Here is a 27,530-nt window from a genome sequence, read left to right on the forward strand (position 1 = left end):
TAAAAAATTTGGATGACCAGTAATTTCCTACTACTAAATTCAGAAAAAACAGAGATTCTAATTTTTGGACCAAAAACTTCTTCACGTAATAACCTAGAATACTGTCTAACACTTGATGGCTGCTCTGTTAAGTCTTTGTCGTCAGTTAGGAACCTGGGTGTGCTCTTTGATACCAATCTTTCATTTGAAGGCCATGTTTCTAGCATCTGTAAAACCGCATTCTTCCATCTTAAAAATATATCTAAACTACGTCATATGCTCTCAATGACAAGTCAAGTCAAGTCAAGTCACCTTTATTTATATAACGCTTTTTACAATGTAGATTGTGTCAAAGCAGCTTTACATTGATAACTGGTACATTGTTTGGCTGCACAGCAGCTCTTAAAGAATAGTGTCAATGCAGGCAGATCAAAGCACTGTTGAATATCAAATGTCAAGTCAAGTGTCCCCAACTAAGCAAGCCAGAGGCGACAGCGGCAAGGAACCCAAACTCCATCAGGTGACATCAGGTGGCAGACAAGTGGCAAATTGGTGTTAAAATGGAGAAAAAAACCTTGGGAGAAACCAGGCTTAGTCGGGGTGCCAGTTCTCCTCTGGCCAACAGTGCTTTGTTACAATTCAGGTTGCTATCATAAGTCCAATAGGATCGCAACATTAAAAGTATTTATTTCAGTTCCATCCAATTGAGGATCGTATTCATCACGCCGGTATGGACGGTTGTTGAGGAACTGTGTCGTGGCTGTCGTGTCGATGAGGCCTTCACAGGGGATGATCTAGTTGACTCAATCTCTGCTGATACTTCAGGGCTGCGTTGTGGTCGTGTCAAGGTGCAGGTCCTTGGTCTCACCTGGATACGGCCCGGATCCGGTTGACTACGGTGAACCTCGGGATAAACAGAAAGACTAATATTAGCGTAGATGCCATTCTTCTTCTGATGTAACGAGTACATCAGGTGTTATAGGAAGTGTTCCCGGTTCCGGCTGACCTAATTTATGCAGCCTAATAATCCTTTAACGGATTTGGAAATATAAATTGGTAATGTGTTATGTGTATGCCAGGTTAAAGAGATGCGTTTTTAGTCTAGATTTAAACTGACAGAGTGTGTCTGACAATGCTAGGAAGATTGTTCCAGAGTTTAGGTGCCAAATAGGAGAAGGATCTACCACCTGCAGTTGATTTTGATATTCTAGGTATTATCAGCTGGCCTGAATTCTGAGATCGCAATAGACGTGAAGGACTATAATGAATTAGGAGCTCGCTCAGGTACTGGGGAGCTAAACCATTTAGTGCTTTGTAAGTAATTAGCAAGATTTTAAAATCTATACGATGTTTAACAGGAAGCCAATGCAGTGTTGACAGAACTGGGCTAATATGGTCATACTTCCTGGTTCTAGTAAGAACTCTAGCTGCTGCATTTTGTACGAGCTGTAGTTTATTTATCAGGCGAGCAGAACAACCACCCAGTAGAGCGTTACAGTAATCTAGCCTTGAGGTCATGAACGCATGAACTAACTGTTCTGCATTTTTCATTGAGAGCATATGTCGTAGTTTAGATATATTTTTAAGATGGAAGAATGCGGTTTTACAGATGCTAGTAACATGGCCTTCAAATGAGAGATTGGTATCAAAGAGCACACCCAGGTTCCTAACTGACGACGAAGACTTAACAGAGCAGCCATCAAGTGTTAGACAATATTCTAGGTTATTACGTGAAGAAGTTTTTGGTCCAAAAATTAGAATCTCTGTTTTTTCTGAATTTAGTAGTAGGAAATTACTGGTCATCCAATTTTTTATATCAGCTATGCATTCCGTTAATTTTGTGAATTGGTAAGTTTCGTCAGGGCGCGAAGAAATATAGAGCTGAGTATCATCAGCGTAACAGTGAAAACTAACGCCATGCTTCCTAATGATATCTCCCAAGGGTAGCATGTACAGAGTGAACAGTAACGGTCCTAGTACTGAGCCTTGTGGTACTCCATATTGAACTTGTGATCGATATGACATGTCTTCGTTTACTACTACAAACTGATAACGGTCAGATAAGTATGATTTGAACCATGACAATGCAATTCCACTAATGCCAACATAATTTTCGAGTCTATTTAAAAGAATATTGTGATCAATAGTGTCAAATGCTGCACTAAGATCCAGTAACACTAATAGAGAGATACAACCACGATCTGATGATAAGAGCAAATCATTAGTAACTCTAATGAGAGCAGTCTCAGTACTATGGTACGGTCTAAATCCTGACTGGAAATCCTCACAGATACCATTTCTTTCTAAAAAGGAACATAGCTGTGATGATACTGCCTTTTCTAGTATTTTTGACAGAAAAGTGAGATTTGAGATCGGCCTGTAATTGACATTCTCTAGGATCAAGTTGTGGTTTTTTAATAAGAGGTTTAATAATAGCCAGCTTAAAAGTTTTTGGTACGTATTCTAATGATAAAGATGAATTGACGATATTGAGAAGAGGGTCTATGACCTCTGGAAGCATTTCTTTCAATAGCTTAGTCGGTATAGGGTCTAACATACATGTTGTTGATTTTGATGATTTAACAAGTTTAGACAATTCTTCCTCTCCTAAAGCAGTAAATGAATTGAATTTTTCCTCAGGGACACTACAATGCACTATCTGACACGATACTGTAGTAGACGGTTGCATGGTTATTATTTTTTCTCTAATATTATCAATCTTGCAAGTAAAGAAGTTCATAAAGTCATTACTGCTGTGCTCTTTGGAAACATCAGAAGTTGAAGCTTTATTTCTTGTTAATTTAGCCACTGTATCAAATAAATACCTAGGGTTGTGTTTATTTTCTTCTAAGAGTTTTGAAAAATAGGCAGATCTAGCAGATTTTAAGGCCTTTCTGTACTCAATCATTCTCTCTCTCCACGAAATACGAAATACTTCTAGTTTTGATTTCTTCCAGCTGCGCTCCATTTTTCTGGCTGCTAACTTTAGGGCCCGAGTGTGGTCATTGTACCATGGCATTGGATTAATTTCCTTAATCTTTTTTAAACGCAAAGGAGCAACTGAGTCTAATGTGCTGTAAAAGACAGAGACAATAGTTTCTGTTGCAACATCGAGGTCTTCTAAGCTGTCTGGTATGCTAAGGCGATGAAAATGATCAGGAAGATTATTTATAAAGCAATCTTTAGTGGTAGAAGTGATGGTTCTACCATATTTATGGCATGGAGGCAGTTTAGCCGCCTTGACTAAATGTAGTATACACAAGACTAGATAATGATCTGAGATGTCGTCACTCTGCTGCAGAATTTCAACAGCATCAATATCGATTCCATGTGACAATATTAGATCTAAAGTATGATTACGACAATGAGTGGGTCCTGACACATGTTGTCTAACACCAATAGAGTTTAGAATATCTGCAAATGCCAATCCTAATGCGTCTTTTTTATTATCTACATGAATATTAAAATCACCAACAACAAGGACTTTATCTGCAGCTAGTACTAACTCTGATAGAAAGTCAGCAAATTCTTTGATAAAGTCTGTATTGTGTCCTGGTGGCCTGTATACAGTAGCCAGCACAAATGTCAACTTACATAATGTTACGTAAAGTACCATAGTTTCGAAGGAATTATATTTGAAAGACTTCTGACCAATACTGTAAATATTACTATAGATTACAGCAACACCTCCCCCTTTGCCTTTCTGACGGGCATTGTGTCGATAATCATAACCTTGAGGACTAGACTCATTTAAAGTAATGTAATCGTCCGGTTTTAGCCAAGTTTCTGTCAAACACAGCACATCTAGATTATTATCTTTGATAATATCATTAACAATAAGTGATTTTGAAGAAAGGGATATAATATTTAACAACCCGAGTTTTATCATTTGTTTAGCATTATTATCTCTATTTTTTATTTGTTGAACATCAATTAAATTTTTACCATTAAATGGGTTTGGAAGTTTTTTGTTTTTACTAATTCGGGGTACAGACACAGTCTCTATTTGAAAATATCTAGGTGTAAGAGTTTCTATGTGTTGAGAGTTATCTGAATTTTCTGACTTCTGTAACGTGAGGCAGCTAGCAGACAGTCGGTTTAGCCAGTCTGTCTGCTTTCTGACCCGGGCCCCAGTTTGTCATGTTTCAGTTCTAAGACTATGTGCCATATTACTAGAGAGAAGAGCAGCACCATCCCGGGAGGGATGAATACCATCTCTTTTTAACAGGTCAGGTCTGCCCCAAAAACTTTTCCAATTATCTATGAAACCTATATTATTTTGCGGACACCACTTAGACAGCCAGCCATTGAGTGATGATAATCTGCTAACTATCTCATCACTCCGACGAACAGGAAGGGGGCCAGAGCAAATTACTTCTCCTGACATTGTACTTGCGAGTTCACACACCTCTTTAATGTTAATTTTAGTGATTTTAGTTAATTTTAATGACAAATGCAGAACAGTTAGTTCATGCGTTCATGACCTCAAGGCTAGATTACTGTAACGCTCTACTGGGTGGTTGTTCTGCTCGCCTGTTAAACAAACTACAGCTGGTCCCAAATACAGCAGCTAGAGTTCTTACTAGAACTAGGAAGTATGACCATATTAGCCTAGTTCTGTCAACACTGCATTGGCTTCCTGTTAAACATCGTATAGATTTTAAAATCTTGCTAATTACTTACAAAGCACTAAATGGTTTAGCTCCCCAGTACCTGAGCGAGCTCTTAATTCATTATAGTCCTTCACGTCTATTGCGATCTCAGAATTCAGGCCAGCTGATAATACCTAGAATATCAAAATCAACTGCAGGCGGTAGATCCTTCTCCTATTTGGCACCTAAACTCTGGAACAATCTTCCTAGCATTGTTCGGGAAGCATACACACTCTGTCAGTTTAAGTCTAGACTAAAAACGCATCTCTTTAACCTGGCATACACATAACACATTATCAATTTATTTTTTCAAATCCATTAAAGGATTATTAGTCTGCATAAATTAGGTCAGCTGGAACCGGGAACACTTCCTATAACATCAGATGAACTCGTTACATCAGAAGAAGAATGGCATCTACGCTAATATTAGTCTCTCTGTTTATCCCGAGGTTTACCGTAGTCAACAGGATCCGGGCCGTATCCAGGTGAGATTGAGGACCTACGCCTTGACACAACCACAACGCATCCCTGAAGTGTCAGCAGAGATTGAGTCAACTAGATCATCCATTGTGAAGGCCTCATCGACACGACAGCCAGTGGCACAGCTCCTCAACAAACTGTCCATACCGGCGTGATGAATACGATCCTCAACTGGATTGAACTGGAATAAATACTTTGAATGTTGCAATCCTATTGGACTTATGATAGCTACCTGAATCGTAACAAAGCACTGTTTGCCAAAGGAGAACTGGCCCCCCAACTAAGCCTGGTTTCTCTCAAGGTTTTTTTCTCCATTTTAACACCTGTTTGCCACCTGATGTCACCTGTTGGAGTTTGGGTTCCTTGCCGCTGTCGCCTTTGGCTTGCTTAGTTGTGGACATTTGACTTGACATTTGATTCAACAGTGCTTTGATCTGCCTGCATTGACACCATTTTCTTTAAGAGCTGCTGTGCAGCCACAGTTATATACCAGTTATCACTGTAAAGCTGCTTTGACACAATCTGCATTGTAAAAAGTGCTATATAAATAAAGGTGACTTGACTTGACTTGACAGAAGAGATTTAACCAGTGGCTACAAAGAGATCTCTCTTTGAGAGGTAGGGTACTTCTTACAAAGGCTGAAGGCCTCTCATGGCTTATTTATGCTGCTCAATCTGTTCATCTGGAGCCAAAGCTTGGTAAAATTATTAATCAGACACTTTTTAATTTTTTGTGGAAAAATTCAGTTCATTATATTAGAAAATCTGTCGTAATGAATACTAGCGAAAAGGGTTGTCTTAATTTTTGGGATTTTAGTACTCTAAATTATTTCTTCAAAATTAATTGGCTGAAACAGTTTAGAAACAAAAGAACCCAAAGAACCCAGTGTCTTTATGGAACTTTATTCCGAATTATGTCTTTTCTTAGTTTGGTGGCCTTGATTTTCTTCTGTTATGTAACTACAAAATTGAAAAATTACCAGCAACGTTATCTGCTTTTCATAGGCAGGCTCTTTTAGCTTGGTCTTTGATACTCAAGCACAATTTCTCACCTCATAAATATTTTATTTGGAATAACTGTAATATTTTATACAAGAATAAATCTATATTTTTTCAGAATTGGTTTGATAAAAATATTTTATTAATCAATTACTAAATTCTCCTGTTTCTCCCAAAGAGTTTGCAATAGTAATGGGTTCAATCCCATCAGGTGTTCTTATTTTACTGAGAGGTGCTCAATCCCAGCTTCCAGTCTCTCTGAGTTTAGTTAATACTCCTGTTGGCAAATTGTGTTTTGCTTCACCCTACAAAAATAATAATAGATCAGTCCGCTCACTATTCCAGCAAAACATTGTTACTTTACCACCTGTGACTGCTTATTGGAGTAATGCAGTAGATGATACCACATCCTAAGCAACATCCTAAGCAAGCCAAAGGCGACAGCAGCAAGGAACCCAAACTCCAACAGGTGACATCAGGTGGCAAATAGGTGTTAAAATGGAGAAAAAAAACCTTGGGAGAAACCAGGCTTAGTCGGGGGGCCAGTTCTCCTCTGGCAAACAGTGCTTTGTTACGATTCAGGTAGCTATCATAAGTCCAATAGGATCGCAACATTCAAAGTATTTATTCCAGTTCCATCCAGTTGAGGATCGTATTCATCACGCCGGTATGGACAGTTTGTTGAGGAGCTGTGCCACTGGCTGTCGTGTCGGTGAGGCCTTCACAATGGATGATCTAGAATGATTCAATGACTCGCTCATAAAGACTTCACTTGTTTCATTACTGGATGAATCAGTGTTTTTGAACGAATCTCTTGAATGAACGATTCAATGACGAACACATTTTTTTACAGTCACTTGTTGCCAGGAATGAGATCACGTGGGTGTTTGAATCAAATGTTTCCGCCTATGCATAATATATCACAACTGCATGAAAACAAAAATGAACATTGTTTAAAACACTTGCACATTTATGGATAATTCAGACTCAGCACCATGATTTTTCTTAATTCAACATGCATTTGTGTAAGAGTTAGGATTTTATTTCGTTTAATTGTGAATTCTTATAAATTCAGCAGCGGTTAATTTCATGTTGTACTGGTGCCCTCATGTGGGTTGTGTGAGAGCTGCAGGCAAAAAGGCAGTCGCAATGTGTACTGCACGCTGTGGGTGGGTAAGCTTATGCTCCGTCTCAATTTAGTTAAATATATTCGATTATAATGCAAAATAAGTTGAGTTTTTTATGTTTATGATTTAGTTAGGGTAGTATTTTGACCATTTAATTTGACTATTAACATATATTTTAGAAGTTATTTGGCCTTTTGTGAACTCTAGAAAGGCCATGGTTAATGTTATTTTACATTTATTTAGGTCACAATACACCAAACCAGCATTTGTGTTTGTGCATTTATTGTTCTGCCAGAGACTAAGCCTGTCGTAGTGTTCGTACAAACCACATCGCAGAGTGGAGGAGAAAAACCACCTCCGTCACATTTGTTCACATGCTCCGTGTGTGTTGTGCAGCGCATATGTAATCGGTGTCTGTAATAATAATACTCAAGTTTGTGCGTCTCTGTGATAGAGATCAAAACAGGTGTGCTTTTAATCAAGAGCTGCAGAAAGAGAAGTTTTGATAGAAAAGGCTATCCCTGTATTTCATGAGTCTGTCATTATTTATCAGTGTTTTGTGTCAAAGTTTCTCCTTCTGCAGGAAGAACATGAACACACTCAGAGAGTTTATCTGCTCGTTTTCACAGTGACTTACATTTTAGGAAGTCATTCCTGCTCTTGGGATCAGCTTCTGTGGAAATCAAGAGACATGAAGAGTGTGATTATAATCAAGAGAAAATCATCCCAGCATCCATTGCTAACACATTTCTAATATGATGATCTACATGATATGACGCAGAAATCCTCCAACACAGAAGATATTTAGAGAAATGCTGTTTACAGAGCCCAAATCCTGACACAACCACTACTGAGGGTTTGATATCACTGACACGTCACCATATTTGATTTGTCTTCTGTACACATGAACTGATCACAGATTTGATTAAGAGGGAATGTAACCCTCTGTGACACAACCCTTAAAATCTGTAAACTGTGAGAAATAACATGACAATTAAAGAGAAGAATTATGATAGAATAGTTTTGAGTTTTAATCTCAGACCTCCTTATTAATCTTTCTCAAAGAGACACTGAGTATGACACATTTATTGATCAGTCAATCATTAGATTAGCCTATTTTATGATTCTACTGCTTATTATGAACACTTCTGTGAATGCATGGAAGCCACAGTTTAGTTCTAATTAAATATGTTTTAAATACTGATATCTTAAATTCTTAAAACACATTGTTATCAGATTGTTCATTCAGCTCTTGGTATCAGTAGAATCAACAGTATGTAAATGTGTGATTTTGACAGTAAATATGGGCTGCAGTAGATTCATGTTAGTGCTGTTAGAAGTGACCAGAGTTTGAGGAGTCCATCTCTTCTCTCCTTCAGTTCACCAGGTTGAATCGGTTTAGCCTGTTTTACTCACATTCTGCAGCTTTTCCTCCTTACAATTGCCATGTGATTTCTCACAATTTACTTCGAGCGAAGTTATTTTTCATTCTTCACTCAGGGTAACATCCTAAATATCTTTACAGTAAGTGTGTTCAACAACTCAAGAACTCACAGTAATGTTTTATTTTTTTAAACTTAGTGTTGACTCCTGCTATTTATCAATGTACAAAAATATGTATAAAAATATGCATGAAATAACACAATTGTTGCATCACTCAAGTCACTGTAACTGAGTTGAATTTGAACGGAGTAATATAAAATAATCAGCAGTTTAATTGAGTAATATTTATGTTCACATTATCTCATGAATACCTGCAGAAAGTGCAAATAAGCACACTTACAGGTGCTGGTCATATAATTAGAATATCATCAAAAAGTTGATTTATTTCACTAATTTCATTCAAAAAGTGAAACTTGTATATTATATTCATTCATTACACACAGACTTATATATTTCAAATGTTTATTTCTTTTAATTTTGATGATTATAACTGACAACTAAGGAAAATCCCAAATTCAGTATCTCAGAAAATTAGAATATTACTTAAGACCAATACAAAGAAAGGATTTTTAGAAATCTTGGCTAACTGAAAAGTATGAATATGAAAAGTACGAGCATGTACAGCACTCAATACTTAGTTGGGACTCCTTTTGCCTGAATTACTGCAGCAATGCGGCGTGGCATGGAGTCGATCAGTCTGTGGCACTGCTCAGGTGTTATAAGAGCCCAGGTTGCTCTGATAGTGGCCTTCAGCTCTTCTGCATTGTTGGGTCTGGCATATCGCATCTTCCTCTTCACAATACCCCATAGATTTTCTATGGGGTTAAGGTCAGGCGAGTTTGCTGGCCAATTAAGAACAGGGATACCATGGTCCTTAAACCAGGTACTGGTAGCTTTGGCACTGTGTGCAGGTGCCAAGTCCTGTTGGAAAATGAAATCTGCATCTCCATAAAGTTGGTCAGCAGCAGGAAGCATGAAGTGCTCTAAAACTTCCTGGTATACGGCTGCGTTGACCTTGGACCTCAGAAAACACAGTGGACCAACACCAGCAGATGACATGGCACCCCAAACCATCACTGACTGTGGAAACATTACACTGGACCTCAAGCAACGTGGATTGTGTGCCTCTCCTCTCTTCCTCCAGACTCTGGGACCCTGATTTCCAAAGGAAATGCAAAATTTACTTTCATCAGAGAACATAACTTTGGACCACTCAGCAGCAGTCCAGTCCTTTTTGTCTTTAGCCCAGGTGAGACACTTCTGACGCTGTCTGTTGTTCAAGAGTGGCTTGACACAAGGAATGCGACAGCTGAAACCCATGTCTTGCATACGTCTGTGCGTAGTGGTTCTTGAAGCACTGACTCCAGCTGCAGTCCACTTTTCGTAAATCTCCCCCACATTTTTGAATGGGGTTTGTTTCACAATCCTCTCCAGGGTGCGGTTATCCCTATTGCTTGTACACTTTTTTTCTACCACATCTTTTCCTTCCCTTCGCCTCTCTATTATTGTGCTTGGACACAGAGCTCTGTGAACAGCCAGCCTCTTTTGCAATGACCTTTTGTGTCTTGCCCTCCTTGTGCAAGGTGTCAATGGTCGTCTTTTGGACAACTGTCAAGTCAGCAGTCTTCCCCATGATTGTGTAGCCTACAGAACTAGACTGAGAGACCATTTAAAGGCCTTTGCAGGTGTTTTGAGTTAATTAGCTGATTAGAGTGTGGCACCAGGTGTCTTCAATATTGAACCTTTTCACAATATTCTAATTTTCTGAGATACTGAATTTGGGATTTTCCTTAGTTGTCAGTTATAATCATCAAAATTAAAAGAAATAAACATTTGAAATATATCAGTCTGTGTGTAATGAATGAATATAATATACAAGTTTCACTTTTTGAATGGAATTAGTGAAATAAATCAACTTTTTGATGATATTCTAATTATATGACCAGCACCTGTATTGTCAATTATTATTTTTCATTCATATTACATTGTGAATAGGAAAAGAAACGAGAGATCGCATGGTGAGTTACCAGCACTCAGTTAAAGCTGCTAGGGAAAAATATTTTTCTAACTTGATAGCAAAGCATGCACACAGCCCAAAGACTCAGTTTAGTACAATACATAATGTACTGAATCACTATGCTCTCATTCCCTGATGCTACACCTACAATTTGTGATAACTTTTTGAAGTTTTTTGGGTAACACTTTACAATACTGGTGCACTAATATGCATTAATTCATGCTTAACTAATGCACAGATAATCATGTGTTAATGTATGACTCATGAAGAACTAAACCATTAATTAATGATTACTGCATCCGCAACTATAAAGAGTCTATATGATTAATAGATTAAGTAATATATGAATTGCTTTTAATTAAATGTGTCATGACGTATTAATTCCTTAATAACATATTTTATTAACTAATAACTAATCTATGAGAATAAACTCAAATCTGGGTTTCTCTGTACAGACGGTGATCATTATTTACCCTTCTTCATCCGTTCTGAACTGGCTCCAGCAGGGGTCAGGACCCTCAATACTGCCCTCAGCCTGAGCTGTGTGAGAGAGAAAGAGATCAGAATGAAAATACTGTGACATTAAACCACACAAACACATCAGCAAAGCAGAGAGGGAAGATTAGGCTGAAAGCCAGCAGTTATTTATTCATGAATCATTCTATAATTTAGTTTAGTTTAAAAAAAGTGTAAAAACAGGCTATGATTTCTCAATAAAACTACTGTTTTCAGATTGTATATTTTATCAGTGTAACATATATCTGCTAGTTTCCAAGCTTAAACATTAAACACCATTTTGATATTCCTAATAAAATGATGTTTCCCTGGTGAGTTTGTCAGCTGTTACGGTACACCACTAGCACACACTTGTGTTCTGCACTTTAACTGACTCACATATTCAGTGTTTTATGGGTCTGTTCTGCCACAGGTACAGTGATCCTTTTAAAAGACTTCTGAGAATTTGCAGATATCGGTGTAAAGTTCTCACTAAGGACAAGAACATTTCTATCATAGGTCTACTTTAAAGATCATTTTTAAGAATGTTGTTCAAAACACCAGTCCATGTGAATGTAAACTTTACCCTGAAATAATATCAAAAGCAGCAGTCTAGATATTAAACATAAATAAATCAGTCAAAACATAGTTGACAATGACAGTGTCATGAATATGGCTCCCACGGTTCATCCTCCGGACCACCGGAGGGAGCCATCACCGGAATACTGATTCTCCACCATTCGGACTTCATTTCCCATAGGCCCTCATTCCTGGGACTGATTGCACACACACCTGAACTGCATCACACGCACACTATTTAAGACACGCATACACACCACATCTTTGTGAAGTCTTGATTTGCTATGGTGATCATCTCTGAGCGTTATTCTGTGGACTGTTATCTTGTTGTTACCTGGACTGTTTATCTCTCGTGAACCCCTGCCGCCTGCCCTGAACCTTGCCTGTACCCTGGACTGTGTTTGTTTGCCGCCTGTCTCGATCCTTGCCTGTGACCTGACTCTGATTCTCTGCTGCCTGCCTCGACCCTCGCCTGTCCCTGTTTACAGTACTGCTCTGCCCTTGTCTGTACTACCGCTGTGTTTAATAAAGCTGCTTATGGATCCACACACTGTTGACCCTTCATTACAGAAGACTTCGCCATCCAGCAGCTTTGCTACAGATCTCCACCGAGCTATCAGCTCAGGCCAATCAGTTAGCGATGCATCACCACCAACTGAATCGCTTAACCTCGCTCACGGAGGAGCTGGTAAAGACACTACAGGGCCTACGCCTCAATCCCACCGAGGCCGCCGCCCGCGGCACCTGCCACGCCAGTTTTCTCAAATCCTCCAGCCGTGAACCCCCGTCTGGCCTTACCTGAAAAGTTTGATGGCTCTCCAGCGAAATGTAAGGGGTTTCTTCTACAGTGCTTGCTGTGTGTCAATCAGCAACCCTCTCTGTATCCCACCGAATCAAGCCGAATATCCTTTGTGTGTTCTCTGTTAACCGGCAAAGCGCTGGACTGGGCCACGGCTGTCTGAAGAGATGATAATTCCGTATTTCCCACATTCACTGGGTTCCTGCAGCGATTCAGAGAGGTATTTGAACATCCCACGGGGGGTCAAAGTCCGGGCGATCAGCTGCTCTCACTCACACAGGGCAAAACAACGGCAGCAACTGGGTGGAGGACACGTTGAAGCTGCTGTTCCGTCAAGGTTTATCCATGGAGTTACAAGCAGAACTCGCCTGCCGGGACGAGGGCAGCTCGCTAAATTCATTTATTGACCTCTCCATTCACATTGACAACCTTCTTCGCTCACGACGCTTCACACGAGTTCCCAGCTCAACGTGTCAAAACCCCGAGCCCATGCAACTGGGTTACACCCCACTCCAGCCGGAGGAGAGAGAGAGAGAAGACGACAAATGCACCTCTGTCTGTACTGCGGCCAGGCTGGTCATTTCAAAGTCAACTGCCCGGTTCGACCCACGCCCGCCAGTTCTAAAGCGGTGAGTTCCCTCATTCCATCCGATTACTCAACCAACTGCATCAAAATTCCCGTCCAAATCACCGTCAACAATCAAAGTATTATCACCCAAGCTCTACTGGACTCTGGCGCTGCCGGTAATTTCATGTCTGACACTTTCATCAAAGAATACAATATTTCACTAACCGACTGCCATTCTCCGTTGACAGTGGAGGTGTTAGATGGAAAACCCATTGGAGGAGGAAAGGTGGCTCACATCACCGACGAACTCAAATTACAAATCGGAATTCTGCACCGCGAACGCATCCGGTTCTACGTCATTCACTCACCAAACAACCATAATCCTTGGTCTGCCGTGGCTTCGTACTCATAACCCACAGATCTCCTGGAAAGAGGGACAGATACTGCAATGGGACGCCTTCTGCCATAAGAACTGCTTACAGCAAGTCACTCCATTACCCATTCAAACTGTCGAGCTGCAAGAATCCAGCCCCGGGAAACTCGACATCCCCGCCGAATACGCCGATTTGGCTGTGGCATTCAGCAAACTGAAAGCTACCGAATTACCCCCTCACCGGCCCGGGGACTGTGCCATCGATCTAATACCAGGTACCACACCTCCTAAAGGTAGAATTTTCCCATTGTCACAGCCTGAGTCAGCCGCTATGAAAGCCTACATTGAAGAAGAATTAGCCAAGGGGTTCATCCGGCCATCCACATCACCAGCATCGTCGGGATTCTTCTTTGTCAAAAAAAAGGACGGGGGCCTGAGACCCTGTAGCGATTACCGAGGCCTGGATATATTGTTTATTAGAATAGTTCGGCATTATACTGCTTTTTTATGTGTTTGTATTCCGAAAGGGCAAACACAACAAAGGTTTTCATCTTAGTTTTCCGACCTGTGGATACAAAAATGTGGAAGTATAATCTGTAGTTTTTTTTACGATAGCCCTGAAGCTGTCAAAACTTTTACTGACAAATAAACAGGAATTTCTCAGACCAGGTAACACATAGGAAGAGTAAACATACTGTATACTACCGATACTGTAATAATACAAAGCAGGTTGAAAATTGGTCGTCATATTTTCATCGCAATGGAATTACTGATGAAAAGGCTCATTAACAAATTTTTTTTTTTTTTTTTTTTTTTTTTTTTTTTTTTTTTTTGTAATCAGCGATAACTATAATAAAGATGAGATGAAAAAAATGTGCTTCATAATAATAATAATTAAGTAGCTTTAATTTAAACATTATATTGATGAAAATATGGCGAGAAAATATTAACGATATTCATTTTCACAACAAAGGCATTTTCACATTTACACGTTCATTAATATTAATTATGTAAAATGTTTAAATATTTGGTTTAAATTTGCACTTTGTCAACTAAAATGTTATTTTTTTTCAACTACAATTAGGTGCCATTTTAGTCAGTAATATTGATGAAAATGACTGGATATGACATGACAAAATATTGACTAAATTTAAAGGATATATTTGTCAAAATATGAAAACTGACTGTACAAATGAATTCCATTTGCCCCCAGTGAAGGCTTAATCTCTAGACCTCTGAACAATAGAATTTTCTGCTTACATCACAATTTATTGACATGCTTTTCCATTAATTTGTGTGATTTTTGTTGTCTTTGATTGTAGGGTGGAGGCGGAGACAGAGCCCTTTGAGAGAGCTGATGAGGAGAACCAGTATCAGTGACTGACATATGTATGTATAAGCATTGTACTTATAATCCTAAGAGCCACCTTGAATAATAATGTTTCATTGGAAATTGTAGATTCAAAATGATTGTCCAAAACAAAGCTAAGTTTTTAGTTCTTACCTTATGGACTTCCTAAGCTTCCCCTGCTTATTTAAATCATTACTCTGTTACATTTAACAGACATATTAAAATCAGGACATTGAATTGTTTGTCTTTAGGAAAATAACTATTGTTAAAACCTTTTGAAATTGTGAAATTAACAATAATTGTGTAAGAGTTAACCTAATGAAAGGACACACTCTACATCAGCTCTAGTTAAATCCAGTGGTTAAAACAAAGATGATTTCCATCAACATCCATTAGTTGTTGCCAAGATAGGATTATCAGTTAGCTTCTATGAAGGGTAGTTGTTGGAACTGTGAATCTCATCTGACTCTCAGTGACATATTACTGACAATTGTTATTCTATTGGACATTCAAGGTAAAATGTTTAGCACTTACCTGTTACTAACTGATCTTAACTTTTTTATTTTATTTGTCATTTATTTAACCAGGAAACTGAGATTAAGAATCTCTTTTAGACTCCTGGCCAAGACAAGCAGCCACAGATGTTCACACAATGTTGCTTAACAAAGCATCAACACAAATACAAATATATTCTTAACATTTGCAAATCATTTTTTCCTTTACCGACTCACAAATAAGAGATTGAAACATACTCATTGACACCAGACTGCATCTTCAAATCATTTTGTAAAGTATTCCAATCACCAGGTGGGGCACATGGAAAAGTTTATTTCTAAAAGAACAAGTACAAATGCTTGAGTCTGTGTCAATAATGAGGATACAGCTCACAATTATATGTTTTTAAAATTACAACATGTTATAAACCCCTGAAAAGTTCACCCTGATAATGAGTATCTGGAACATAAAAGATAGCCTTTATTTATTTATACAACAGTTACTTCTGGTCCTCGAATCTGATTGGCTGAGTTGTTAAACATGAGATATAATTTGTTTTGAGTATATCTAACATACAATCTTTGGTCTCAATTTGTTCCAGAGCAAATAGTTTTGGCTGAGGGCAGTTTCATAACTTTATATTTTTATATAACTTTAATGCCGTATCAGAGCGCTGCCTATGTACTTTTGACTAAATTGCTTAGCAACTTTTATGATGGCTATTTTTATTGTTCAATAAATATTTTATATAAATAATAATTGTGTCTGCTGTTCTATAGAAACCACAATTCATTTTATGAGTAGGTAGGTACATTCGCTTATTGTTATGGTGCAGATCACCCTGTTGAGGTTTATTCTGAGATTAACCAGCTGACATAAGTATTTACCACGGAAAGGACATGAAATATCCATTTGAATTTATTTATTATTAAGTGAGAAAAGACATGAAACCAGCACAGTTAGGAAGGAAATAGGGTGCCAGGGACAACGTCAATTATACAGTTTAGTGTCAGTATACAAATATATTTGTGCAAAATGCCACAATTGACCAATCAAAATAAAGTATTCCAGAGAACAGTGTAATAATTAACTAGACTTAAATGAAAAGCGATAATAGGTAATATGTTCTTTTGTATCAGTTTATTAATCTTTTTTGTTTTTATTCAGCATTCCACAATATTCTCAAATGCAAAATCTGACACATGCCATTATAAAGACAGTTTACCAGTCCAGTTAATAAACTTGCATGTTCTCTCGTCAAAAGGTTCTGGTGCCCAACAATACAAATGCATTTATACACAGGAATTATAGAGAGTTACATAACAGAGAATTAACAGAAGAATTAACAGGCCAGAAAAGTCCACAAGAGCATTATTATTATTATTATTATTATTATTATTATTAATATTACTGATGACTGCTGGCCCTGTCCATCATACGTTATCCTAATTTTCAATCCTTCCACACAAACAACGTAATAAGATCAACAAGCCCCAGAATATATAGACCAATGTGGTGGTCCAGAAAGCAAACAGGTACAGTGTCTTATTGCAGTAATCGATGCCAGTGTAATTAGGCTGGTAAACAGAGTAGATCCATACGCTACCTGTAGGGGAGACACGGGTGTTATGAAGCACTTCACAGGGTAAATCATTTATTGAAAAACTGGAACTGGATATAGTACTTTTGACAAATCTGTTTAATAAAGACCATCATGTGATGTATAAAAATATACATGGTCTTTGACCTGTGCGTCCTTAAGGTGATGATACGCGGGCAACTTTTTGATCAATGTTGCTGGGCATTTTCCCATTGGGAATGGGCAACACATTTTGATCTGAAGTATCCAGATAGAAATTTGTTACCCGTTCTCAATGGGAAAGTGCACAAGCAGCACTGATCAAAAAGCTGCCCTGTGTATCGTCACCTTTAGTCTGCGCTTTTCTACACATTCCATGTTGAAATACCCTTGCGGCCAAGAGAGCAGCTCTATGACCGGCAGAATATTACTCTACCCAACACTTCTAATTCCAGAACAAATGAATTATAGTTGGATATCTGAATAGGATATTTCTAAAAAGCCAGTGCTCAAAGTGGGGATGACTAATTCTTAAATATTTAGTTTATTTATTTTTAGTTTGTTTATTTAGTGCCACAAACAAATTATTGCATATCTTTAAAAGATCCATTGTGACTAACAGTCCACTGTTTCTCTAAGCAAGCAAACAGGAGACAAAAATTAGAGGCAAATATTAAACAAATCTCACAGTTATCTGGAGTGAAAGTGATTAATTTCACATGTTTTCTATGTGAATATATAGTAAAGTGTAATTTATTCCTGTGATCAAAGCTGAATTTTCAGCATCATTACTCCAGTCTTCAGTGTCACATGATCCTTCAGAAATCATTCTGATATGATGATTTAATGCTCAAGAAACATTTATGATTATTATCAATGTTGAAAACAGTTGTGCTGCTTCATATTTTTATGGAAATGATGATATATTTTTTTCAGGATTCTTTGATAAATAGAAAGTTCAATGAACAGCATTTATCTGCATTTATGAAATGTATTTATTACATTTATTAAACAAATCTTTTGTAACATTATAAATGTCTTTACTGTCACCTTTGATCAATTTAATGACTCCTTGATTAATAAAAGTTTTAATTTCTCTCTTTTTTTTTTTCTTTTTTTTTTAAATCTTACCACAATTGTTTCTTCCACAAAAATCTGAAGCAGCACAACTGTTTTCAACATTGATAATAATCATAAATGTTTCTTGATCATCAAATCATCATATTAGAATGATTTCTGAAGGATCATGTGACACTGAAGACTGGAGTAATGATGCTGAAAATTCAGCTTTGATCACAGGAATAAATTACACTTTACTATATATTCACATAGAAAACAATTATTTTAAATTGTAATATTATTTCACAATATTACAGTTTTTATTGCATTTTGATTAAAAGAATGCAGCCTTGGTGAGCAGAAGAGACTTTCAAAAACATTAAAAAATGATAATGTTTCCAAACGTTTGACAGGTGCTGTATAAGTTAGTATAAATTTTATACTAAATGTAATATAAACATTTAGTATAATGTTCAAAACATTGTGTCATTTCGTCCACAAAATCAAACAAAACAATACTTAATGCGCCTTAAAATTAAGAAATTTATTTATATGTGTAAGCAGTTACATTTAATTGTAAATATAAGTGGAATTTTCTGTTTATGCTTTGAATTAATTTGTTCACATTAAAATAATAATAATAATAATAATAATAATAATAATAATAATAATAATAATAATAATATAACAACAAAAACAACTGAGCTATTCTTTATTGTGATATTAATCATTCATTATTTGGCAATTTCTAAAAAAAAAAAAAAAAAAAAGAATAATTTTTTATTGACTAATCAAAGCCGATATTCACTTGCATGTTGAGTTTTAGTATTAACTCTTTTTTGGACCCTGCACACTGGTTAAAACTAGCATTGTAATAGCTACATAATCTGAATTTCACATCAGGTTAATATAACACATTATATCTTACCAGCAAGGAACCAGCAGATGAAGAAAATGAATATAAGTGTGTCAATCCAGAGACTTTGAAGAGTTTGAGTGCCATTTTCTGGATTTTGAATGCATTTAGGGAAGGATGACAGACTGTACACCAATAAAATCACACCTGACACCAGCAGATAGATGGGAATATAGGGCTGCTTTGGACAGTCATTCAGATACATAGCACCTGTGAAAAAGAAGGGAGATGATAGGCTTGTTTATATGCCCAAAATGAACTAATGTTTATAAAGACCTGAAATAATAAAAACATACCAATTGATATCTGAGCGATGGCCAGGGCAGTATCAATGAGTTTGAAGATTACTGTGAAACATTGGTTATAGACAATTAGGCATTTTTTTCATGCATTTCTCAGATTTGTAATAGTTGCTCTAGTTTTATCTATACTTGGACAAGGTTTACACATAATATGTTTGTTTGTATATCCTGCCAATGAATGCTCTAACACTCTAGCTATGTAGCTCTCTATAACTGTCAAAGAAGAATCACCATTAATAACATAATTTAATGAAGCATCACATTAACATGTTACACACACACACACACACACACACACACACACAGAAGAAAGTAATTGTGAATACTTAGAAATGGTTTGCTGAGTTTGGGCTGCCTGTGAATTTTTCGCAGTAAGTCTTCCATCGTCTTTACTTCACTCTGGCCTGACAGAAAAAGGAAAAAGAAAAAATTAACAGAAAAAAAAAAAAATATATATATATATACAGGTGCTGGTCATATAATTAGAATATCATCAAAAAGTTCATTTTTTTATTATAAATTATTTTTAAAAATGAAACTTTCATATATTCTAGATTCCCTACATGTAAAGTAAAACATTTCAAAAGTTTTTTTTTTAAATTTTGATGATTAGAGCGTACAGCTCATGAAAGTCCAAAATCCAGTATTTCAAAATATTAGAATATTTCCTAAGATCAATCAAAAAATGGATTTGCAAAACAGAAAAGTTCAAGTTCTTTAAAGTATGTTCTTTTGTGCACTCAATACTTGATCGGCAGGACATATTACAGCAAATGACTTGCTCCTAGCACAAATTACTGCATCAGTGAAGTGTGGCATGGAAGTGATCAGCCTGTGGCACTACTGAGGCACTATTGAGCCTTCAGATCATCTGTATATTGTTGGATCGACTGTTTCTCATCTTTCTCTTGAAAATATCCCATAGATTCAGGTCAGGCATATTGGCTGGCCAATAAAGCACAGTAATATCATGGTCAGCAAACCACTTGGAAGTGGTTTTTGCACTGTGGGCAGGTGCTAAAGTCCTGCTGGAAAAGGAAATCAGCATCTCCATAAAGCTTGTCAGCAGATGGAAGCATAAAGTGCTCCAAAATCTCCTGGAAGATGGCTGCATTGACTTTGCACTTGATAAAACACAATGGACCAACACCAGCAGACGTCACGGCCCCCCCAAATCATTATTGACTTCAGAAACTTCACACTAGACTTCAAGCAGCTTGGATTCTGTGCCTCTCCAGTCTTCCTTCAGACTCTGGGACCATGATTTCAACATGAAATGCAAAATTTTCTTTTATCTGAAAAGAGGACTTTCGACCACTGTTCACTGTCCAGTTCTTTTTCTCCTTAGCTCAGGTAAGATGCTTCTGACGTTGTCTCTGGTTCAGAAGTGGCTTGGTAGTCCTTTTCCTGAAGATGTCTGAGTGTGGTGACTCTTGATGCGCTGACTCCGGCTTCATTCTACTCATTGTGAAGCTCTCCCAAGTGTTTGAATCGGCTTTACTTGACAGTATTCTCAAGCTTGCGGTCATCCCTGTTGCTTGTGCACCTTCGCCTACCCAATTTCTTCCTTCCAGTCAACTTTGCATTTAATATGCTTTGATACATCACTCTGTAAACAGCCACCCCATTCAGTAATGACCTTCTGTGACTTACTCTCTTTGTGGAGGGTGTCAATGATTGTCTCCTGGACCATTGCCAAGTCAGCAGTCTTCCCCATTAGTGTGGTTTCAAAGAACAAAAGATACCCAGAATTTATACTGTAGGGATGGTCATTTAATGAAACTCAAATGTAAATATTCTAATATTTTGAGATACTGGATTTTGGACTTTCATTAGCTGTACGCTCTAATCAACAAATTAAAAAAAAAAACCTTTTGAAATGTTTTACTTTACATGTAGGGAATCTAGAATATATGAAAGTTTCATTTTTTAAAATAATTTACAATAAAAGAACTTTTTTACGATATTCTAATTATATGACCAGCACCTGTATATATATATCTTATCTATATCTTAAACTTGTAATAAATAAATAAGTTAATGGAAATGTTTTATGTAATGGCCTCAAAGAGGTCAAGAGGGTATTTCAACATGGAATGTGCAGAAAAGTTCAGACTAAGGATGCCCAGGTCAAAGACCCTCTACATCTTTATACACCACAGATGCTCAAGATCTGGTGCTCACATGTGGTTTTCACAAGTAGTGATAGTAGCTTCTTGATGTGACGCCGTTACCACTTCGGGAGGGGAATTACCTCAAAGTATTGTATTGTATTGTATGTATTCAGGAAGGGAAGTACCCCAAGATACTCTAGTATTATATTGTATTATATTCGGTATGGGAATTACCCTGATGGTGGTAATAATAATAACAATAATAATGTTTGATTTGTAAAGCGCCTTTCCAGTGCTCAAGGAAGCTTTACAGTGTGCATGCAGACAATATCGACAAACAATAATAAAAGCGAAAAAATTGAATATTACAAAACAGGAGGTTAGAGTAACGAGAATACAGAATAGTAAAAGAGCATTATATAGACAGGGCAGCATACAGCAGCATACAATCAAGCACAATGAATACAGAACACTGCTTAAGAAGTACAACATTCAGAAAATAAGCAAGTTTTGAGTAGCAATTGAATTCAGAGATATTAACAACAATCGGGGGAGAGATTTCCATAGTTTGGAAGCAACAACGCTGAATGATCTTTTTTTGATTTTTTACAGTGCTCTCACAGGCAAAATCAGTAGGAATATTGCTAGCGTGTGACGGAGTTCCAACAATAATGATCTCAGTTTTGTCCATGTTTAGTTTACATTTTTGTTTGGATTGAGTCATACTGAGAATAGGTGAAGCACCCTTTAAATCCAGGTCTTGGCCATGGCTGGGCCATTCTAAAACATGCATCTTTCCTTGCTGAAACCATTCTTTTGTTGATTTATATGGGTATTTTGCATGACCACTGTCATGTTGAAAGTGAAAGATCTCATCATTTTCAGCTTTCTAGCAGATGCCAGAAGGTTCTGCGTCAAAATAGATTGGTACTTGGAGCTATTCACAAATCCCTCCATCTTCACTTAAAGCCCAAGTTTTAGCTGAAGAAACTCCAAAGCATGTTGCTGCCACCACCTTTTTTTTATTAAAGAAAACTATATTGTTTGAACTACATATTCTTTATCATCCTTTGCGGACCTGTGACAAAACACCAGATCCATGAAAGAATTTGGAAATTGCTGCAATTATTATAGTTCCAGAAGGAACGTTTCATGTTCTAGAGGGACTGTAGTTTTTATTTTTCAAAAAGGCCATTATCTGGAGGACTATGTGGAGAAGTTGCTGGTGGCTTCTATTTGTTTTCCTGTTTCCTCTGTTCTATGTTCCTGTTTGTCATAGACCCTTTTCACAGACTGTGAATTTACATTTATAACACTATACTTAGTATTATATTACCTTTGCATCATTACAAACAAAACTAGTTACCGCTGCTGTGAGGGTGTTTCTAATACAGCGGCTATAGGAGTGACGATAAAAATGACATCTTTCTCTCTTCTGACTGCTGTTATCAATCACTCTCTATTTTTTCACTATTGTGTGTGAAAACACTATTGTGGAGTTTTTCTTTTGCTATTTGTGCAAATGGAAACACACAATACATATATATTTAATGAAGTCTTTCATTCACCGTAGGGTTGGGCCGAAAGACAATACAAATTACATTCAAAACCATTTGAACAGTAAAGATTTTATTGTGCAAAAAACGGCAAACGAATTATAGGCTATTAGATGTTTTACGCGAACTAAACCACTGATATTCCAACGGTGGACCACAGTCCGCATTCAGACCCGCACATTTCCATCCGGACCACGAGACAGGACAGTAGCACCATTTTACTGTTTCTAGTTGAAGTGAGCAGTGCAGATCACACCACAAGCACTCAGGATCATTTGTGGTAATGATATTTCAGCACTATATCCTTTAGTAGTTTCATCTAAAGCCAAACGCGCTTCATTCAAGCCCTGTCAGCTCTGTGAGCGTTCTCTCTTTCTCCAGATGCGTGGAGCAGCATAACAGCAAGTGCGCACCAGAGTCCGTGTTGCTTTCGTATTCGCATGAACCGCGGCACGGTTCGAGTGCAACCGAACTCAGACCACCTCCTTCAGGTAGTCTCGGGTTCAGTACAGCTTTCACATTAGCGATTTTTCATGCGAACTATGCCCCGTTATGAACTAAACTTCCAGTGTGAAAGCACCCTAAGTACTCACCCTCATGTCGTCCCAAACCCGTAAGACCTTCGTTCATCTTCGGAACACAAATTAAGATATTTTTGATGAAATCCGAGGGAATCTGATCCACACATAGGCAACAACGACACTGCACCTTTTGAGGTCCAGAAAGGTACTAAAAACACCATTAAATACCATTAAAACACCATTAAAACCAGTGACATGACTGCAGTGGTTCAACCTTAGTATTATGAAGCGACGAGAATACTTCTTGTGTGCAAAAACAAAACAAGAATAACGACTTTATTCAACAAATTCGTCTGTCCCCTGTCATACTGCTATGCTATTTTCATTGCAGAGCTTCAGTGTTTACGTCAGTATTGGCCGGCTCTGGTCACGTGAGCACAACACATGCGTGTATGCTGACACAGGAGTTCAGAAATACCCTCGGATTTCATCAAAAATATCTTAATTTGTGTTCCAAAGACAAACGAAGATCTTACAGGTTTGGGATGACATGAGGGTGAGTAATTAACAGAAATTTAATTTTTGGCTGAACTAACCCTTTAACCCTTTAGTTTTCCACATTGTTTTGGGTGACCGGATATTTGTTTTTGAAAAGTTACCCAGGCTTGGATGTTTTTTTTCAGTAAAAGCTTACATCTGATATATAATGTTAAGTCAAACCTTCACAATCAAGTGTCAAACTTAAATTTTCAAAAAGTCTTCATTTTGAAATTTTGATGAATTTTTTTTTTTCTAGGCAGTAGCGATGGAAATGTTCAATAGCTTTTTGTCCCGAAGACTTCAGGCTATGTTTCTGTACAGAAATTAAAGAGAGAATTATTCACTTGAGGAAAATAAATGTGACAGCTAGACCCAAGGTGCATTTCATTCAACTGTAAGTACCCTACGAAGAGGACTTCACAAGACACTATGCCATCATAATGGAGACTCCAATGCAACGTGAGAGAACATGTTCAGTTCAAGGGGCACTGCAAATGGCATAGGGAATTGACAAACATCAATACCTCACTTCGCAGAAAGTGGAGAGGGAAATTTAACCACCTGTCATTGTGCATCACTCCAGTACTTGAAGTTTTAATAAAATAGAGGCTGTGATTGAGGAATTAGTCCCCAGTGTGGTTTGCATGAGGCTGTTCATGGGATTAAAGAGCGAGAGATGTAACAGTTACACTGCAAACCACAATGATTTAAGTCACACCTCTAACATGACATTGATGACAATATTATAGCCTACACTCTTAATAATTTTAATTATAGGCCTATAATTCATTGTATAATAGACCTAAAAAAAATGTTTAAAACATTTTCAAAGATAGCTAATAAAATCCCTCTCATGGACCTTCTCCTGGTCTGTTCCTGGTTGGTGGAATGACCTACCACGCTCTATCCGAGCAGCTGAGTCTTTAGCCATTTTCAGAACACTGCTAAAGACATATCTTTTTCGTCAACACTTGACCCAGTAATATAGCACTTTTTTTATTTATATTTTACTTTTCGTTTTTTGATTTTCTATTCTTTCTTCATATATTTGCGTATATATTTAAAAAAAAAAAAAAAAAAAAAAAAAAAAACAACCTAGCTACGAGCACTTTACTGATGAAACTGTGACTGGACACGGCACTTACATACTGTTGTACTCATGTTGATTTGATTGCTTCTACTATTCTCATTTGTAAGTCGCTTTGGAGAAAAGCGTCTGCTAAATGACTAAATGTAAATGTAGCTGATAGCCTAATCTTTTATTATCCTCACAGCATGTATAATATTAATTTAATAATAAAAGAAGCCGAACCTAATAGTTATAATAATAGACTAGAAGAATGTAACAGGCCTACATTAATTGGAAATACCAAATTCTCTTGATATTGCCAAGATTTGATGCTTTTGACAATCTCTGGCTATCGTCGATACATGATCATCGTCTGTTGACGCAACCCGGGTTACCGCAAGTGTGACGTCACACAGCGCGTGCGCAAAAGTTTTAATCGGAATCTATATAAAACACATATAAACGGATATTTGAATCAGATTACAATGTTTAGAGTACATGTAAACAGATTTGCAATCGGATTCAATTCATTCGGATTGACGAAAATTGGTGCATGTAAATGTAGCCATTCAGTGTTAAAAAAAAATCCAAAAACAAATAAAGGCATAAATCCTTTCTTTCACTGAATGCAATCCATTAAATAATGTCTAACCATTGCCTGTGGTGAAATGACATATGCACCTGATTAGTTTGAAGACATATTTTTGTTCCTAATGCATTTTGAGTCTCCCTGTATACTGTTGAGATCTAAACACCTCATAATCTGAAGGTGGCTATTCACACTGTCATAGCATTGCCTGTTCGTATCATTTTAAAGTGGTGTCTCACCTGGAGTCCTTGCGTGTATTCGTTATGTTAAGGAAGGAAGTCGTCTGGTAATGTCTTCAGTTGAAGTCTGAAGCCAACTGGGTTCTTTGGTCATATTTATAGTACTGTTGTTCAGGGAATGTTTCCTTGAGGCATTTTCACTGGAAGAAAACTTCCACAGAAATGTATCTGGTTGGTATTGCTCAACAAGAGGGTAATTACCTTGCTCTATAAACCTTTCAGACTTACTTTAAGTCTTCTCTGGCCTGCTCAGTATTAGGGTAGTTCCAGTTAGTTGACTCCTGTTATATTGTCACCATCACTTGTGAGAGTGCCCGCACTCCTCCCAAAAAATGGAGCGCAGCTGGAAGAAAACAAAACTAGAAGTTTTTCGCATTTCATGGAGAGAGAGAATGATTGAGTACAGAAAGTCCTTAAAAACTGCTAGATCTGCTTTTTTTTCAAATCTTTTAGAAGAAAATAACACACAACCCTAGGTATTTATTTGATACAGTGCCTAAATTAACAAGAAATAGAGCTTCAACTTCTGATGTTTCCAAACAGCACAGCAGTAATGACTTTATAATAATAATTAATAATAATAATTTTTATTTATATAGCGCCTTTCAACACCCAAGGTCGCTTTACAGAGATAGGTTAAGGAATAGGACAAGATAATCATCAACATAAAAACACAACACACAGTCACTTACAAGGGGTAAAGATGTACAGACAAGACAAAAAAAAATTATATATATATATATACATACATATATTTACAGACTGTGAGCAGAGGAATAATATTCAGAAAAATAATGTGTTTTTAAGAGATTTTTGAGGGAGAGAAGGGTGGATGTTTGACGGATGTCTTGAGGAAGGGAATTCCACAACCTGGGAGCCACAACACTAAAAGCCCTAGCTCCCATAGTCACCAGACTAAACTTGGGGGTGACTAACAGTCCTGCACTAGAAGAGCGTAAGGAATGAACTGGAGCATAAGGCTGAAGTAAGTCGGATATGTATGTAGGGCCAAGGCTATGAAGAGCTTTGTAAGTAAGAATTAGTACCTTGAAGTTTATACGCAGGGAGATTGGAAGCCAATGAAGATGATATAAGATTGGAGTAATGTGTTCATTCTTTCTTTTATGCGTGATCAGGCAAGCAGTAGAGTTTTGAAGGTATTGTAATCTTCTGATATTTGTAGCTGAAAGGCCATAGAGTAGTGAGTTACAATAATCCAGTTGAGATGTGACAAAGGCATGTATTATGGTTTCAGCATCCTGCTGACTAAGAGAGGATCGAATGCGAGATATATTACGTAGGTGAAAAAAGCTGTCTTTACCACTTTACTAATGTGGTCATTAAATGAAAGAGTGGAATCAAGGAGAACACAAGATTGTGAGCAGTCGTAGAGGGCGTTATCAAGTCACCATCCAAATTTATCTGTTGACCGGAGAATTTAGAAACAACTGATTTAGACCCGATCAATATTAACTCAGTTTTATCTGAGATAAATTTGAGGAAATTTCCCTCGAGCCAATGCTTGAGTTCCTTGATACAGGCTGTTAATGTGGGTGGTGGAGACACTGAGGTGGGAAGTATGCTAAAATAAATCTGAATGTCATCAGCATAACAGTGAAAGTTAAACCCATAACGTTTGATAATTTGTCCAATTGGCAGCATATAAATGGTGAAAAGAAGAGGGCCCAA

General features: G+C 37.4%; 1 long non-coding RNA gene across 1 annotated transcript in view; it reads right to left on the minus strand.

The window, feature by feature from the left end:
* Nucleotides 1-272: 272 nt before the first annotated feature.
* Nucleotides 273-27,530, minus strand: part of LOC127511301 (uncharacterized) — a 449,991-nt gene continuing 422,733 nt past the window's right edge. The window contains exon 2 of the long non-coding RNA XR_007929983.1: nucleotides 273-985. This is a non-coding gene — a long non-coding RNA (uncharacterized LOC127511301). The remainder of the gene's footprint in view (nucleotides 986-27,530) is intronic.

The sequence above is a fragment of the Ctenopharyngodon idella genome, chromosome 4, assembly GCF_019924925.1.
Source record: "Ctenopharyngodon idella isolate HZGC_01 chromosome 4, HZGC01, whole genome shotgun sequence".
In the NCBI taxonomy this organism is placed as follows: domain Eukaryota; kingdom Metazoa; phylum Chordata; class Actinopteri; order Cypriniformes; family Xenocyprididae; genus Ctenopharyngodon; species Ctenopharyngodon idella.